Source organism: Pseudophryne corroboree, chromosome 1 (assembly GCF_028390025.1).
Source record: "Pseudophryne corroboree isolate aPseCor3 chromosome 1, aPseCor3.hap2, whole genome shotgun sequence".
Classification (NCBI taxonomy): Eukaryota; Metazoa; Chordata; class Amphibia; order Anura; family Myobatrachidae; genus Pseudophryne; species Pseudophryne corroboree.
In genome coordinates this window covers 481,553,615-481,570,330 of record NC_086444.1, presented here as the reverse complement: position 1 = coordinate 481,570,330, position 16,716 = coordinate 481,553,615, and the positions used below count along the sequence as shown (strand labels likewise).

General features: G+C 43.1%; 1 protein-coding gene across 3 annotated transcripts in view; it reads right to left on the bottom strand.

Moving 5' to 3' along the window:
• Positions 1-16,716, bottom strand: part of GOLM1 (golgi membrane protein 1) — a 182,865-nt gene that overhangs the window by 129,738 nt on the left and 36,411 nt on the right. Inside the window, exon 1 of one of the 3 annotated variants that reach the window (XM_063913773.1) lies at positions 8,322-8,466. The exons of 1 other annotated variant lie outside the window; for it this stretch is intronic. The gene's annotated coding sequence lies outside the window, so the exon portion shown is untranslated. Of the gene's footprint in view, positions 1-8,321; positions 8,467-16,716 lie in introns of those variants that run through there. One more of the 3 variants, XM_063913772.1, reaches the window with a different exon arrangement.

The window sequence follows — 16,716 nt, the reverse complement described above, 5'->3', positions numbered from 1 at the left end:
TATTCAATTGTCCCCCATTATCACACTGATCACGTCCATATCAGTCGAGTTTAGCCCGGTAAAGCATCAAAACCAGACTAAACGAATGGGCGCAATGCAAAAGTCCTGTATGGGCACCCAAATGGGTCACTTTCCACGCATTTCAGCTCATCAACACGGGTGGGGTGGGGGTGGAGGGGTGAAATTAAGCTCTCGCGCCCGTCGACAGCAACCCACAATAACATTTGAATCTCGCTCTAAGCTCTCTCAGCCTTAGCGTTGCAGCGTGCCTTGCGAAACCAAGGAAACTGCATCTACCCAGTCCTCAGCCTCCTCACTCCCGGAAATCGGGGGCGATGCACCCCCATTTTCCCCAATGCCGGCTGCACCGCACATTTCCCACCCCCGAATGCCTCTGCCTGCCAATTAAGTAAAGGCGTTCCATTCCTGTCCCGAAAACGCAGGACCTACTCTGCACATGCACAGGACCAAACCATTTGGAAGATGCAGTAAGGATCACATACAGTATGCGATCCTTACTGAATCACCCCCATAGAGCAGTATCCTATAAGCAGCTGAGCTTATTCCCAATCCTACGTGTTTTCGTGCGATCATGGGTCTAATTTCTGCAGTTAAACATGGCCTCTAATTGGAAAGCGCGATAATGACCTCAATCATTAACCATGATATCCGCTGTTTTTAACTTCCAAAATTGATTCAAGGCTAAAGGTTTTTGTTATTTTTCCCCCCAATGTTAGTAGAATCAGAAGTATTTTCTGAAAATGTAGTGCATTCTTTAAACACAAAGTTTAATTTGTGGATACTTCATCAACATTTTTTATTGTTGTTATGACAAAGACAACACGTGTGTGGGGGGGGGGGGGGGAACATACGCACAGGGAAGAGAAAAACCATCACGAGTGAAAGGGTTAAAGTGTAGCCATCAGGTAGGTCTGCTTTGGCAGGTGGCTTAAGGATTACTTCAGTTTTAGAAATAAAGTTTTCTGTCCTAACCTGAATAAACAATACACTTAAAAGAATCACGTAAAAAGCTTGAGTGATAAATACTGTATAAAGTTAAAAAAGGGTCTATTTGCAATACGCATTGAAAGAGCAATTCAGGGGATTTGTAGGCAAATTACTGCTATTACAGAATGTCCTAACACAGGTCTGGCAGGTCTGGAGACATGACATTCCAATATGTTCAAGGTATCCTGCTGCTGCAATAATAAAGGACTACATAATTGTGTGCATGGGTAAACAGACTCTGCTTTCTCCTGTATAAGGTATGTCCTGTCACAAAGGGCCTAATTCATGTTTGACGCACATGCAGCACTCTCGCCCGACAGGTGGCTGGGCGGGTATTGGGAACAATTGAATTGCTCTGATGAGCGCCCACAAAACAATTGTATTCACCCCGTCTGTTAGTAAACTGTAAAATTATGTCATTCAGAAAGCAATCCTACACAGAGTTAAGCTGGCTATACACAAAATGATGGTACACAGGCTGGCAGTTGCTCAATAAGATTATTAGTCCACCACAAGCGCATGTCCCGGAGGGGCTAATCTAGACTAGAAAAAAACAACACAAATTCCCTCAGCACACTGTTGAGGGCCAGCAAATTAGAATTTCATCCTATAGGGCAGGACAGACGGTGAGAGATGTGTTCTGAGCAATCTGTCACACACTGCTCAGCGCACATCTCTTCCGCTGCTCAGCACAGCGCGATGTGTGCTGAGCGAGGAGGGCGAACCGCTCATTTCACCCAGCAGGTAAAATGAGCGAAGTACTAGATTGCGGCCAATCTAGCACCGGCAATAGCGACGCACGGGGTCACGCATCGCTATGGGGCATACACACGGAGAGATCCGTGCTTAAAATCTAAGCAATCTAGTCAGATTGCTTAGATTTTAAGCACGGATCTCTCCGTTTATACCCCCTTATATAATAACAGCAGAACAGAGATTCCAGTTACGTATATTTGCAAACATATGGTAAATCAAAAGCACCAAGGATTAAGATTTATAGCTTTGATTAGATAGGTTATGTCTTTCTATTGTTTGTTGAGCTGAGTTCTCAAGAAACTTTAGTCTGGTGCTGTGTCAACACGGAGCTGGGAGAGATCAAGATTTGAGTCAACTATACTATCCAGATATCTAGTGCATACTAATCAGTAGTAGGCATCTTGTTGTGTCATGTCTGCGATATCAATGCAAGGATTGCAAGTACAATGCTTCAGTGTATGTATTTTGTATCAGTCTCACACACACTCCCATATCAGAAATATTTGTAACCACAGTATTTTAGATTTCGGGATTTTTCCGTATTTTGGAATATGTGCATACCATAATGAGATTTCCTGGGGATGGGCCTAAAGTCTAAACACAGAATGCATTCCATCACAATGCAAAGGCATCCAGGAAGTTTGCAACTAATAATCCACACTTAATTATATATATATATATAAGTGTGGATTATTAGATCTACTCTAAAAAGGTCTACACAGTCAATAGGTCTACCACTAATGGTAGACATGCATTAGGTCGACAGGGTCAAAAGGTCAATGGGGTCAAAAGGTCGACATAGAATAGATAGGCACTAGGAAAGGTCGACAGGGTCAAAAGGTCAACACAAAAAAGTTGGACACCATTTTTTTTTTATGGTGGTGGTGGTGGTGGTGGGGGGGGGGGGGGGGGTGTTTTGCCACAAACAAACTCCATTAGCGTATCAAGCCTCACAGATTACTATTCCCAATGGTAGTCCACGTGGATGGTAAAGTATGAAGAAGTTTTAAAAAAAACATAAAAAAATAAGTGTCGACCACTGTCATGTCAACCCTTTGACCCTGTTGACATTTTGAACAGTCTTCCTTTTACATGTCGACCAAATGCATGTCTACCATTAGTGGCAGACCTATTTAGCGTAGATCTATAGTCCAGACGGATACCATAAATTATTATATATATACACACACGCACTGAGTGGCCAAAAGGCCAAATTATTATGACCAACAGGCGATTTTATGCAAAGCAGCAATTCCTCATATAATGCTGACGTATGAGGTCTTCAGCTGTATAAGAACGGAAAGGTGAAGGTAAACAGAGACTAATGAAGTGCATCACTCATGAAATAATGCGTCTACGACGCGATCCGATAGACTTTGAATGTGGAATGATTGTTAGCACTCGCAGTACTGGGGCGAGCATTAGCAAAATGGCTACACTGGTGAATTGTTCAAGGGTGGCAATTGAGCACAAATTGGACCAGACTAAAAACTGGAACTGAGCACAAGGCCTGTTGTGTGGTAAACAGCTATTGGATGCTCGAGCGGCACAGAGAGTGGGCAGACTTGTTTAGCCCCCAAACAGGCAACAATGCATCAAATTACAGATAATCTGAAGCAGAGACCAATTCAGATAGCCTCTCAATGATCAGTACGCCACATAGTACATTATAAGGGCTACAGAAGTGGGTGTAGTATGGTATGCCTGCAGCCGGGCTCCCGGTGACCAGCATACCGACGCCGGGAGCCCGACTGCCGGCATACCGACAGCGTGGCGAGCGCATGAGCCCCTTGCGGGCTCGCTGCGCGTGCCACGCTATTTATTCTCCCTCCAGGGGGGTCGTGGACCCCCAAGAGGGAGAAAATCTGTCGGTATGCCGGCTGTCGGGATTCCGGCGCCGGTATACTGTGCGCCGGGATCCTGACAGTCGGCAACCGGAAGACCACCCTACAGAAGTAGAATGCCCGTTTGCCATTGCTGTCTACTACAAACGCCTCCAGGTTGTTTAGGAACACAGGACTTTGACAGTAAATTATTAGAAAAGGGTTCTGTAGTCTGACAAATCACGTTTTCAAGTACACCATGTAGATGGTAGGGTGGGGATATGGAGACAACAGCATTACAGCATGGCCCCTCCTTGCTTCATCACAGCTCTTCAGGCTGTTTTCATGGGGTTGTCTGGGCCCTTTATTTATGTGGACAGTGAGAAGAATCCATGTCAAAAAACATGTAAACTGTATTATATGGCTCTACAAAGTACTAACCTGGTGTTCAGAATAATTTTTGTCTCGTCTTGATGACAGTCCTCACGATTAAAAAGAAATGATGTGGTCAGGATCATTACAGAGCCATTAAGTAGTGGTCAGCATTGACATTGCTGCATAATAGCCTTTTTATATTGCTGCAATGACCCGACTCACGGCTCGATGTAAAAGGGTCCCCGAAAAATCATCAGTTTCCAGTGACCCAGGAATCCAACTCGGGTAGCGAGCAGGGTTGCACCCGAGAAGGACCAGGTAACAGGGTGATGTAAACAGGTGACCCTGGCCCCGTTACAAGCCTATGCAGAGTCGGCTCACTGGCACCACCAGAGGGAAGCCCCTGCAATAACCCGGGTCCAGCCTACCGTGTAAACAGGGTTCAACACAGATGGTTAAGTCAAATTGACTGAGGTGCTAATTAAGTCATCTGTAGCCAATCACGGATAAACTTAAAACCTGGACCATAGGGGTGCCTTGAGGACCGCATTTGCACCACTAAACTCAAACGTGAATTGCTAGGTAAGATGAATGAACTGCAATCCCATGACAATAAACTGCTTTGTGGTCTCAGACAGTTGTTGTGATGGATGATGATGATGATGATGATGAAGAAGAAACTGGCTGCATGCACCACATGGTGAAATTTGCAGGCTTTGGAACTGCAGTTGCTTGCCTTATTTACTTTGCACTTCAACTTAATGCACAGATATCAAGATCCTGGACTACACACTACCACTGACTACCTCTTTTTGCAAATCTTTTTTCATGCCGACACATGAAACGTTTTCAATTTAGCTCCTGATGAGCCAAATAAGCTCCAACAATAATCCCTCAATCAAAGTCAGTGAGGTCTTATTTATCTTGCAGCTGTGTCAGCCAGTTATACGATAAAAGATTCTACTGCATAATGGATTATCATTGTAACTGATTGTCAAAATTGTTGCTGCAACGGTGTAAGCCTGCTGCCCCCAGTTCAAAAGGAGTCCCTTAATGCTAGCCATACATCAGGACGATATCTTTCCAACCAGCCAACTAGAGTGCCTGCAATCTGTCAGAGGTCACATTACCACCCCCAGCAGCAGTGATCCCCTGCCCGCAACCCATCAGCGGCAGACATCCGGTGCCTGTCCCCCACCCACCCCGGCTGCGGGCGACAGAGCTGGAGCCGCTTCAGGTGCAGCAGTCTATCACTGTTGCTGGGCTGCCCCTGTCACCCCGGCAGCGGCGGTACTGCCTGGCTGGAATCGCAAGCCAGGCTCAGTCTCAGTATAATTAAACTGGCTGGCCAAAGCATGGCTGCAGGGAAGAATTGGGAAGCGGCAGGCAGGATGATATCAGGACTCGGGAGCTTTCTTTTCAGCAGTCACTGAAGATATTTGCAACCACTTGTTTCAAACTAGCATCAGGGAGATCGGAAAAAGTAAGACAGCAGAGGTTTTTTTTTAGTTGCCAATCTACAGGAAATAGTATATACACTATACATGTATATATAAGATAGTGCTTTTATTTGGTTACCAATTAAGATATATATATATATATATATATATATATATACACACATACATACACATACACACACACACACACACATACACATATGTTCGGTGTAGAGTCCGGCACTCCAGTCTTTCCCCCAAGATATTTGCCAGGTGTCTTCTAAGAATAAATACAAAAACTGGATTTGGAGGCATGGTCATAAATAACACAAGATGTCCACATACTTCTACATTTTGTTTTTAATCACAAAACTGTCGCCGGTTAATGCAGAGGATGAGACCGACACTGCAAAGATATCATGAGCATAATTGTGTAATTAATACACTAATGTATATGTAAGAAATTTGTGTTAATTAATTTGCCCTCACTGCATGTGGCAAGAGCTGCATACATGGCTGCGGATACTTTGCTCGCTTGAATAGACAGATGCCCATGTAAAATACATGTTTAATAGCTGCCTAGATTTTCAGTTCCATTGTGTAGTCTGGACACATCTGTTACATTGTATTCACAGGCAAAAGTAACTATGTATCAATTTGCTACTTTTTAACAAAGCCTATTAAATCAGAGTTAAATATCTGGTCTGAAGAACTAAGGGCCGATTCAGTATCAGTCGCTATTGTGCTGAAATCATTATGAAGCGATTTTAGCACATGTGCGCATGCACATACACCGTTGCAGTGACGGGGTACAACACCGCATTTTGAGGGTGTCGACGCACCGTTTGGGGGGCGCATGTTGGACAAATATTTATGCAAAACATGCAGGAGTAGGCAGACACTGTCCGCCTACTTTGGTGACATCACAAGTTGGACAGGAGTTGGCATGATGGCTGGTCTGATGGAAAGTTGGATAGATGTGTGCAGCACTGTTGTAGTTGGACAGACAAGTTAGACGGTTGGAAGTTTGGATAGTTGGAGGAAAGTTGGTCTGACGTTGGTCTGATGTATGGCTAGCATAAGGCAGGGGTTATCAAACTTTGCTCTGGGACCCTGTCTGACAATTATAAAATGTGAGCGGGGTGGCTTTCCGACAATATGCCAGGTCGGGTTGCCATCTGGGGACAGGGCCAGAGACGCATTGGGGCGAGAGCGGAGGCAGCGCTGGAGATGACATCTCCTGCGCCGCCTCTCCCTACGCTGTGAACGGGTCCCGAGTCGCATGGACCCGGGTAACCCATTCACACTGCGCCTGACCCAGTAATTTCCAGGGAATAACCCTTCTTCATTCCCGGGTTGAATAACCGGATCAGGAGGCCCGGGAATTCAGCAGTGACCTGTTCACACTGCACTGCGACCCGTGTCGACCCGGAAAAATACCGGGTCAATACTGGGTTTTTGGTGCAGTATGAAATGGGTATAAGTTATTACATGACCTGGGTTGGCTGGTTTAAACCAAATGTTTTTTTGGTTTTTTTTTTAAACTACTGTTGTTGTTTTTTTATTATGCTGTGACTACTGGCACAGCACTATGACTTCTCGATAAAAAAAAAAAGAAGCCTATTATACTAAATAGTGTTTTTTAGTCAAAATGTGGCATGCCCAGTTCAGATTTACAGTATTTAATTATAATAGGTAATAATTAGGACTAATGCTTAACATTAACTTCTTTTTCTTATTTTCAGTTTCATCTATTTCTGAGTGTACTTTGCATGTATTAATATATTTAATCTATCTTCATATATTCAGTGGATGTAATCATGTGACCGGCGGTGGGGATCCCACCGGTCAGTAAACCGACGTCAGAATCCCGACCGCTAGAAATCCCGACAGTTTACATGCCGGCAGAGTGGAAATAGAACCTGTGGCGAGTGCAGAAAGACACCGCGCCCACAAGGGGCTCAGTTGTGTTCGCCACCTACCCCCCCCCCCCCCCTCCCCGCCTTCCCCCAGCACTGGCAATCTGGCGGACGGGATCCCGGCGTCAGTATGCTGACCACCAGAATTACCACCGCTGGTCACCAAGTCCCAACCCATATTCAAATGTAAAAGGAATAGTAACCTATAAAAAATTGGTTTTATTGAAAGAAAATAAATCAAATCAAAGCCTAATAACATTATTAATGTTAGCATTAAAACTTGGTTGATCAAGGTTTCTAATATAGGATTCATTTTTCCCCCCTATTAAAACACTAATGTAAAGGAAAAAAAAAATCTGGTTTAATAAAAACAAAACATAAAAACAACAGTTGAATTAAAAAAAAAGAAAAAGTGTTTTTTTTTGTTTTGCTTTTTTCAAACTCAAAGTTACTTAATGGCCACATGTTGCCAGCAGACCACGCATGCACAGTTAGTGGTGCGGAGGCAAAAAAAAACAGCAAGGAAACGACTGCTGATGTGATCACTTCATTTCTTACATATAGCAGGTATGAGCTCCTTTCGGAATCCGTCCCTGTTTTTGATACATTAATGCAAATATTAAGAGATATATATATATATATATATATATATATATAGATAGATATAGATAGATAGATAGATAGATAGATAGATATATATATATATATATAATCCAAGAATAGATCCGGCACTCAAATAGTCAAAGAACAATCACCTGTGTGCCATTGCAAAAATCCACACATCTGCTAAAGTTCCGAATGATGCACATTTAGAACAGGCAAGGCACTACAGGACTTTTTCAATGAGATAATTTAATGAAAACATGAAAATCGGTACATCACCATGAGCACTTAATCATCAGAACGATGCTGCATTTCGGGCCCCGCAGGGTCCCTTCTTCAGGTAGGTGAAAGTGCTGTAAAAAGAGGACAGACATGTACAAACAACATAAAACACTTACCTAAATAGACTCACCCTGCTTGCATGTGCGGCTTCAGAACGGCGTGGTACTTCCGGTGGGCGACGGGCGCAGACCCGGTGACATCATCCCAATGCGCGGTAACCATGGCAACCCGTGTACACCGCAGATTTCACAGCCGCTTGGAACGCATACCGCTTGCACTGGGAGGCTAGTTAGGAAGAATATATAAATGAAGAACCACATCACTGATAAAAAAGTACATTGTAGTGGCATATTGCAAAAATATAAATACCGCATGAATATAAAGTAATCTGATCAGGGGCAATATATCAACCCTGAATGAACATCCATATTATGTAACGGGGAATACATATACAGGAGGAATAAATGAGAAAACTGACAGGAAAAGACTATATGATATATAATGCAAAAGCTAGAAAAATGACTAGAGATAACTGGAAGTCTCCAAATTGGCCACAAACGCAGTAAGCTAGAAATAATAAGACTAATCAAAAAGAAATTACACAGTCAAAAGGTACGAAGGGCATTCCAATTAATCTTTTCATTTAAGCCAGATGGTTGTAAGGCATTAAGTTTTAAAATCCATCTTGCTTCTAATCTGTGTAGAGCCAGAATTCTATCGCCTCCCCTATGCAGGGGGGGAACGTGATCAATAAGTTGATATTTTAAATCAGATAGAGCGTGGGCTTTAGCACAGAAATGCCTAGATACCGGCTGGTCATTAGACTTGCCGGCCAGTGCTTGATTAATATTAGAACGATGTAACGCCATTCTATCTCTCAAGGTGCGACTAGATAGACCTACGTAAATTAATGAACAGGGGCAAATGATGCAATAAATAATGAAGCGAGTAGTACATGTCATGACGTGTTGTAATTTAAATTTGTGTTTAGTTGAGGGGTGGACAAACTCAGATCCCGGTATCAAAGCAGCACAAGTAGTACAAGATAGGCAACGATAGCTGCCAGGTTTTTTGCTGGTGCCAAAGATACCCAATTTGGGTGAATAGTCAGTGATGTCAGTCTTGACTAGAAGATCCCGTAGATTCCGTCCTCGTCTATAGCTGGTCATGACTTGTGTGTCATGAAAACAGGCTAGTGATTTGTCTGTCTTGACAATGGGCCAAAGAGCTCTAGTGGCCCGAGGGATAATAGGACTAGCCGTTGAGTATTTAGTCGACCAGATAAATTTATGCTGAGCCGGATTTGACTGAGATCGTGAATGAAATAGGGTCTCTCTGTCCATGTCCATGATCTTAGATTTGGTCTCCTTTAGGTCTTTCATGTTATAGCCCCTTTTAGCAAATTTATCCACTACTATTTGTAGTGCGTCATCTAAAAGTGCATGATCACTCGTAATTCTTGCCACCCGGAGCATCTGTGAGCGAGGCAGCCCTCTCTTCAATGCAGGTGGATGGTGACTGCTCGCATCTAATAACGAATTCCTATCAGTCGACTTATAAAAGACCGTGGTGGTCAATTTACCTTCTTTCAAATGGACTGTGACATCCAGATAGTCTATTTGACTGGTACTGTAAAGGTATGTAAACTTTATTGGGCCAGGTGCAGCATCGATGGTATTCATCATGGTTTCGAATGACGAACCGGTCCCATTCCATAGGATGAATAAATCATCTATGTATCTGATGAACCATACAATTTTCTGTGAAAAGGCAGGATTGTCAAAAAATAAATGTTGTTCTTGTTGGAACATAAAAACGTTGGCATACGCCGGGGCCACGCTACTCCCCATGGCACAGCCTGCCAACTGGAGATAGAAACTGCCATTGAACAAAAAATAATAATTCTTAGTGAGAATCAATCTGAGTAACTGTAAAAATAATGGTTTATCAAAATTAAAGTCTTCTTCCAAATTGTAGATAAACGACTCCATGGCCTCAATGCCAGCTTCATGAGGAATCGATGTATATAAAGAAGAGACATCCATGGTACATAGTACCGTATCCGGAGGTAGATCTTCCAAAACCATAATTTTTCTCAAAAAGGTAGAGGTATCTTTCAGATATGTCGCACGTTTGGTGATGTGTGGTTGTAGTATAGAGTCCAGAAGTTCAGCCACTGGTTGGTACAAGGATCCCCTCGCCGAAACGATGGGGCGACCTGGAGGGTTATCTAGGCTTTTGTGAACTTTAGGTAGTGTGTACAGGCAAGGAATGATAGGGTGTTTAGGAATCAGCGCCTCTTTAAGTTTCAAGTCGAGTTGTTTATTCAATACCGCCCGATCCAATACCTGTAATAGTTCTTTCTGAAAACTCTCCGTGGGGTCTCGATCTAATTTGGTGTAAGTGAGAGTGCAGGACAACTGTCGCAGCACTTCTTTGACATATTGAGATCGATCCTGTACAACCACACTACCACCTTTGTCTGCTGGTCGTATTACGATTGACGTGTCTTCGCTTAGTTCTTTAAGGGACCTTCTTTCTTGAAATGTCAAATTATGATGTACTTGGCCTGGTGTGGCTAAGAAGCGGTTCACAGAATCGTTTATCAGACGACTATATGTTTTCAGCGACGAATTGGATGAAACAGGATCAAATGTAGAAGTAGTATATTTCTGTATGATGTGATGTCTCGGTTCTTGATCCTCATCCATGTGCTTATTCTGAAAGAACTCTTTTAATCTCATCTTGCGGTTCATCTGATGTAGGTCGGTTTGCCATTCAAAAGGGTCGTGGAAGTTAGTCGGGACAAAGGAGAGGCCTTTGTTAAGTACAGACATTTCGGTAGTGGTAAGAGGACGTGATGATAAGTTGAAGATCAAGTTGTCTTCTTTGCTTTGCTTACTTTTGTTGATCCTTTGGTTTTGTCGGCTCCTCCTTGTAGGCTTGGGCCAGCATCTGCTCTGGCCCTGGTGGTAGCCCCTAAAGGGGGGCGCTGTGCCGACACTGAATCATCTGAATCTACCATGGCAAAGTCACTGTCACTATTTGAAAGTTGAGATCCCTTATCCGATCGTCCCCTGCGTGATCTCTGCGATGGTCTCCCATATGCTCTATTCTGAAACTTCATTGTGTCTGTACCCGTTAACCAGCGATACACTTGATGGTCTTCATAGTCATTGCGGACTGTTTGTAGCTTAGATTTTTTAAATTTCAACAGGTCACGTTTGTGATTCTCCACCTGTTGGGTTAATTTAGCCCATGTCGCGGCATATCCTGGGTCAGACAGTGTTTCCATTTGAGATGTATTAAGTGCATCAATCTTGGCTCTAGTGATTGAAAGCTCCCGACCTGACTCCTCTATAACGAGGAGCATCAGATCGAAGCTACATTTATTGAGCACGGCGATCCATCTGCGACAAAAGTCTGGATTCGTTCTCCCTATAGTAGGAGCATTCCGGACACGGAATCCGCGGGGGATCATTTTCTGTCTATAATAGTCGGACAGTGTGGAGCCATGTAGTAGATAGTCCGTCTCCCGCTTGCGTAGTCTGTATAACTGTTTGTACAAATCATCAATACTGTCTTCCAAAGCCTCAGGGACACAATCCTCTGCAAATAAAATTCTATCAGCCTGCGTTTTGTTAAAACTCAGAGTCTCCAGGGTTTGTGAACCCAGGTTGGCAAAAGCAGTCACATCATGTCTGTTTTCATTTGCATCCTCCATATTGCACTACTATGACTTTAAAGTGATGAGTTGAATGTCAATCAATCATATGCAAGTAGGTGCCCTGATACTTGTGGGAGTTAATCCCCACCAAATACAAATCCAAGAATAGATCCGGCACTCAAATAGTCAAAGAACAATCACCTGTGTGCCATTGCAAAAATCCACACATCTGCTAAAGTTCCGAATGATGCACATTTAGAACAGGCAAGGCACTACAGGACTTTTTCAATGAGATAATTTAATGAAAACATGAAAATCGGTACATCACCATGAGCACTTAATCATCAGAACGATGCTGCATTTCGGGCCCCGCAGGGTCCCTTCTTCAGGTAGGTGAAAGTGCTGTAAAAAGAGGACAGACATGTACAAACAACATAAAACACTTACCTAAATAGACTCACCCTGCTTGCATGTGCGGCTTCAGAACGGCGTGGTACTTCCGGTGGGCGACGGGCGCAGACCCGGTGACATCATCCCAATGCGCGGTAACCATGGCAACCCGTGTACACCGCAGATTTCACAGCCGCTTGGAACGCATACCGCTTGCACTGGGAGGCTAGTTAGGAAGAATATATAAATGAAGAACCACATCACTGATAAAAAAGTACATTGTAGTGGCATATTGCAAAAATATAAATACCGCATGAATATAAAGTAATCTGATCAGGGGCAATATATCAACCCTGAATGAACATCCATATTATGTAACGGGGAATACATATACAGGAGGAATAAATGAGAAAACTGACAGGAAAAGACTATATGATATATAATGCAAAAGCTAGAAAAATGACTAGAGATAACTGGAAGTCTCCAAATTGGCCACAAACGCAGTAAGCTAGAAATAATAAGACTAATCAAAAAGAAATTACACAGTCAAAAGGTACGAAGGGCATTCCAATTAATCTTTTCATTTAAGCCAGATGGTTGTAAGGCATTAAGTTTTAAAATCCATCTTGCTTCTAATCTGTGTAGAGCCAGAATTCTATCGCCTCCCCTATGCAGGGGGGGAACGTGATCAATAAGTTGATATTTTAAATCAGATAGAGCGTGGGCTTTAGCACAGAAATGCCTAGATACCGGCTGGTCATTAGACTTGCCGGCCAGTGCTTGATTAATATTAGAACGATGTAACGCCATTCTATCTCTCAAGGTGCGACTAGATAGACCTACGTAAATTAATGAACAGGGGCAAATGATGCAATAAATAATGAAGCGAGTAGTACATGTCATGACGTGTTGTAATTTAAATTTGTGTTTAGTTGAGGGGTGGACAAACTCAGATCCCGGTATCAAAGCAGCACAAGTAGTACAAGATAGGCAACGATAGCTGCCAGGTTTTTTGCTGGTGCCAAAGATACCCAATTTGGGTGAATAGTCAGTGATGTCAGTCTTGACTAGAAGATCCCGTAGATTCCGTCCTCGTCTATAGCTGGTCATGACTTGTGTGTCATGAAAACAGGCTAGTGATTTGTCTGTCTTGACAATGGGCCAAAGAGCTCTAGTGGCCCGAGGGATAATAGGACTAGCCGTTGAGTATTTAGTCGACCAGATAAATTTATGCTGAGCCGGATTTGACTGAGATCGTGAATGAAATAGGGTCTCTCTGTCCATGTCCATGATCTTAGATTTGGTCTCCTTTAGGTCTTTCATGTTATAGCCCCTTTTAGCAAATTTATCCACTACTATTTGTAGTGCGTCATCTAAAAGTGCATGATCACTCGTAATTCTTGCCACCCGGAGCATCTGTGAGCGAGGCAGCCCTCTCTTCAATGCAGGTGGATGGTGACTGCTCGCATCTAATAACGAATTCCTATCAGTCGACTTATAAAAGACCGTGGTGGTCAATTTACCTTCTTTCAAATGGACTGTGACATCCAGATAGTCTATTTGACTGGTACTGTAAAGGTATGTAAACTTTATTGGGCCAGGTGCAGCATTGATGGTATTCATCATGGTTTCGAATGACGAACCGGTCCCATTCCATAGGATGAATAAATCATCTATGTATCTGATGAACCATACAATTTTCTGTGAAAAGGCAGGATTGTCAAAAAATAAATGTTGTTCTTGTTGGAACATAAAAACGTTGGCATACGCCGGGGCCACGCTACTCCCCATGGCACAGCCTGCCAACTGGAGATAGAAACTGCCATTGAACAAAAAATAATAATTCTTAGTGAGAATCAATCTGAGTAACTGTAAAAATAATGGTTTATCAAAATTAAAGTCATCTTCCAAATTGTAGATAAACGACTCCATGGCCTCAATGCCAGCTTCATGAGGAATCGATGTATATAAAGAAGAGACATCCATGGTACATAGTACCGTATCCGGAGGTAGATCTTCCAAAACCATAATTTTTCTCAAAAAGGTAGAGGTATCTTTCAGATATGTCGCACGTTTGGTGATGTGTGGTTGTAGTATAGAGTCCAGAAGTTCAGCCACTGGTTGGTACAAGGATCCCCTCGCCGAAACGATGGGGCGACCTGGAGGGTTATCTAGGCTTTTGTGAACTTTAGGTAGTGTGTACAGGCAAGGAATGATAGGGTGTTTAGGAATCAGCGCCTCTTTAAGTTTCAAGTCGAGTTGTTTATTCAATACCGCCCGATCCAATACCTGTAATAGTTCTTTCTGAAAACTCTCCGTGGGGTCTCGATCTAATTTGGTGTAAGTGAGAGTGCAGGACAACTGTCGCAGCACTTCTTTGACATATTGAGATCGATCCTGTACAACCACACTACCACCTTTGTCTGCTGGTCGTATTACGATTGACGTGTCTTCGCTTAGTTCTTTAAGGGACCTTCTTTCTTGAAATGTCAAATTATGATGTACTTGGCCTGGTGTGGCTAAGAAGCGGTTCACAGAATCGTTTATCAGACGACTATATGTTTTCAGCGACGAATTGGATGAAACAGGATCAAATGTAGAAGTAGTATATTTCTGTATGATGTGATGTCTCGGTTCTTGATCCTCATCCATGTGCTTATTCTGAAAGAACTCTTTTAATCTCATCTTGCGGTTCATCTGATGTAGGTCGGTTTGCCATTCAAAAGGGTCGTGGAAGTTAGTCGGGACAAAGGAGAGGCCTTTGTTAAGTACAGACATTTCGGTAGTGGTAAGAGGACGTGATGATAAGTTGAAGATCAAGTTGTCTTCTTTGCTTTGCTTACTTTTGTTGATCCTTTGGTTTTGTCGGCTCCTCCTTGTAGGCTTGGGCCAGCATCTGCTCTGGCCCTGGTGGTAGCCCCTAAAGGGGGGCGCTGTGCCGACACTGAATCATCTGAATCTACCATGGCAAAGTCACTGTCACTATTTGAAAGTTGAGATCCCTTATCCGATCGTCCCCTGCGTGATCTCTGCGATGGTCTCCCATATGCTCTATTCTGAAACTTCATTGTGTCTGTACCCGTTAACCAGCGATACACTTGATGGTCTTCATAGTCATTGCGGACTGTTTGTAGCTTAGATTTTTTAAATTTCAACAGGTCACGTTTGTGATTCTCCACCTGTTGGGTTAATTTAGCCCATGTCGCGGCATATCCTGGGTCAGACAGTGTTTCCATTTGAGATGTATTAAGTGCATCAATCTTGGCTCTAGTGATTGAAAGCTCCCGACCTGACTCCTCTATAACGAGGAGCATCAGATCGAAGCTACATTTATTGAGCACGGCGATCCATCTGCGACAAAAGTCTGGATTCGTTCTCCCTATAGTAGGAGCATTCCGGACACGGAATCCGCGGGGGATCATTTTCTGTCTATAATAGTCGGACAGTGTGGAGCCATGTAGTAGATAGTCCGTCTCCCGCTTGCGTAGTCTGTATAACTGTTTGTACAAATCATCAATACTGTCTTCCAAAGCCTCAGGGACACAATCCTCTGCAAATAAAATTCTATCAGCCTGCGTTTTGTTAAAACTCAGAGTCTCCAGGGTTTGTGAACCCAGGTTGGCAAAAGCAGTCACATCATGTCTGTTTTCATTTGCATCCTCCATATTGCACTACTATGACTTTAAAGTGATGAGTTGAATGTCAATCAATCATATGCAAGTAGGTGCCCTGATACTTGTGGGAGTTAATCCCCACCAAATACAAATCCAAGAATAGATCCGGCACTCAAATAGTCAAAGAACAATCACCTGTGTGCCATTGCAAAAATCCACACATCTGCTAAAGTTCCGAATGATGCACATTTAGAACAGGCAAGGCACTACAGGACTTTTTCAATGAGATAATTTAATGAAAACATGAAAATCGGTACATCACCATGAGCACTTAATCATCAGAACGATGCTGCATTTCGGGCCCCGCAGGGTCCCTTCTTCAGGTAGGTGAAAGTGCTGTAAAAAGAGGACAGACATGTACAAACAACATAAAACACTTACCTAAATAGACTCACCCTGCTTGCATGTGCGGCTTCAGAACGGCGTGGTACTTCCGGTGGGCGACGGGCGCAGACCCGGTGACATCATCCCAATGCGCGGTAACCATGGCAACCCGTGTACACCGCAGATTTCACAGCCGCTTGGAACGCATACCGCTTGCACTGGGAGGCTAGTTAGGAAGAATATATAAATGAAGAACCACATCACTGATAAAAAAAGTACATTGTAGTGGCATATTGCAAAAATATAAATACCGCATGAATATAAAGTAATCTGATCAGGGGCAATATATCAACCCTGAATGAACATCCATATTATGTAACGGGGAATAGCTTTTGCATTATATATCATATAGTCTTTTCCTGTCAGTTTTCTCATTTATTCCTCCTGTATATGTAT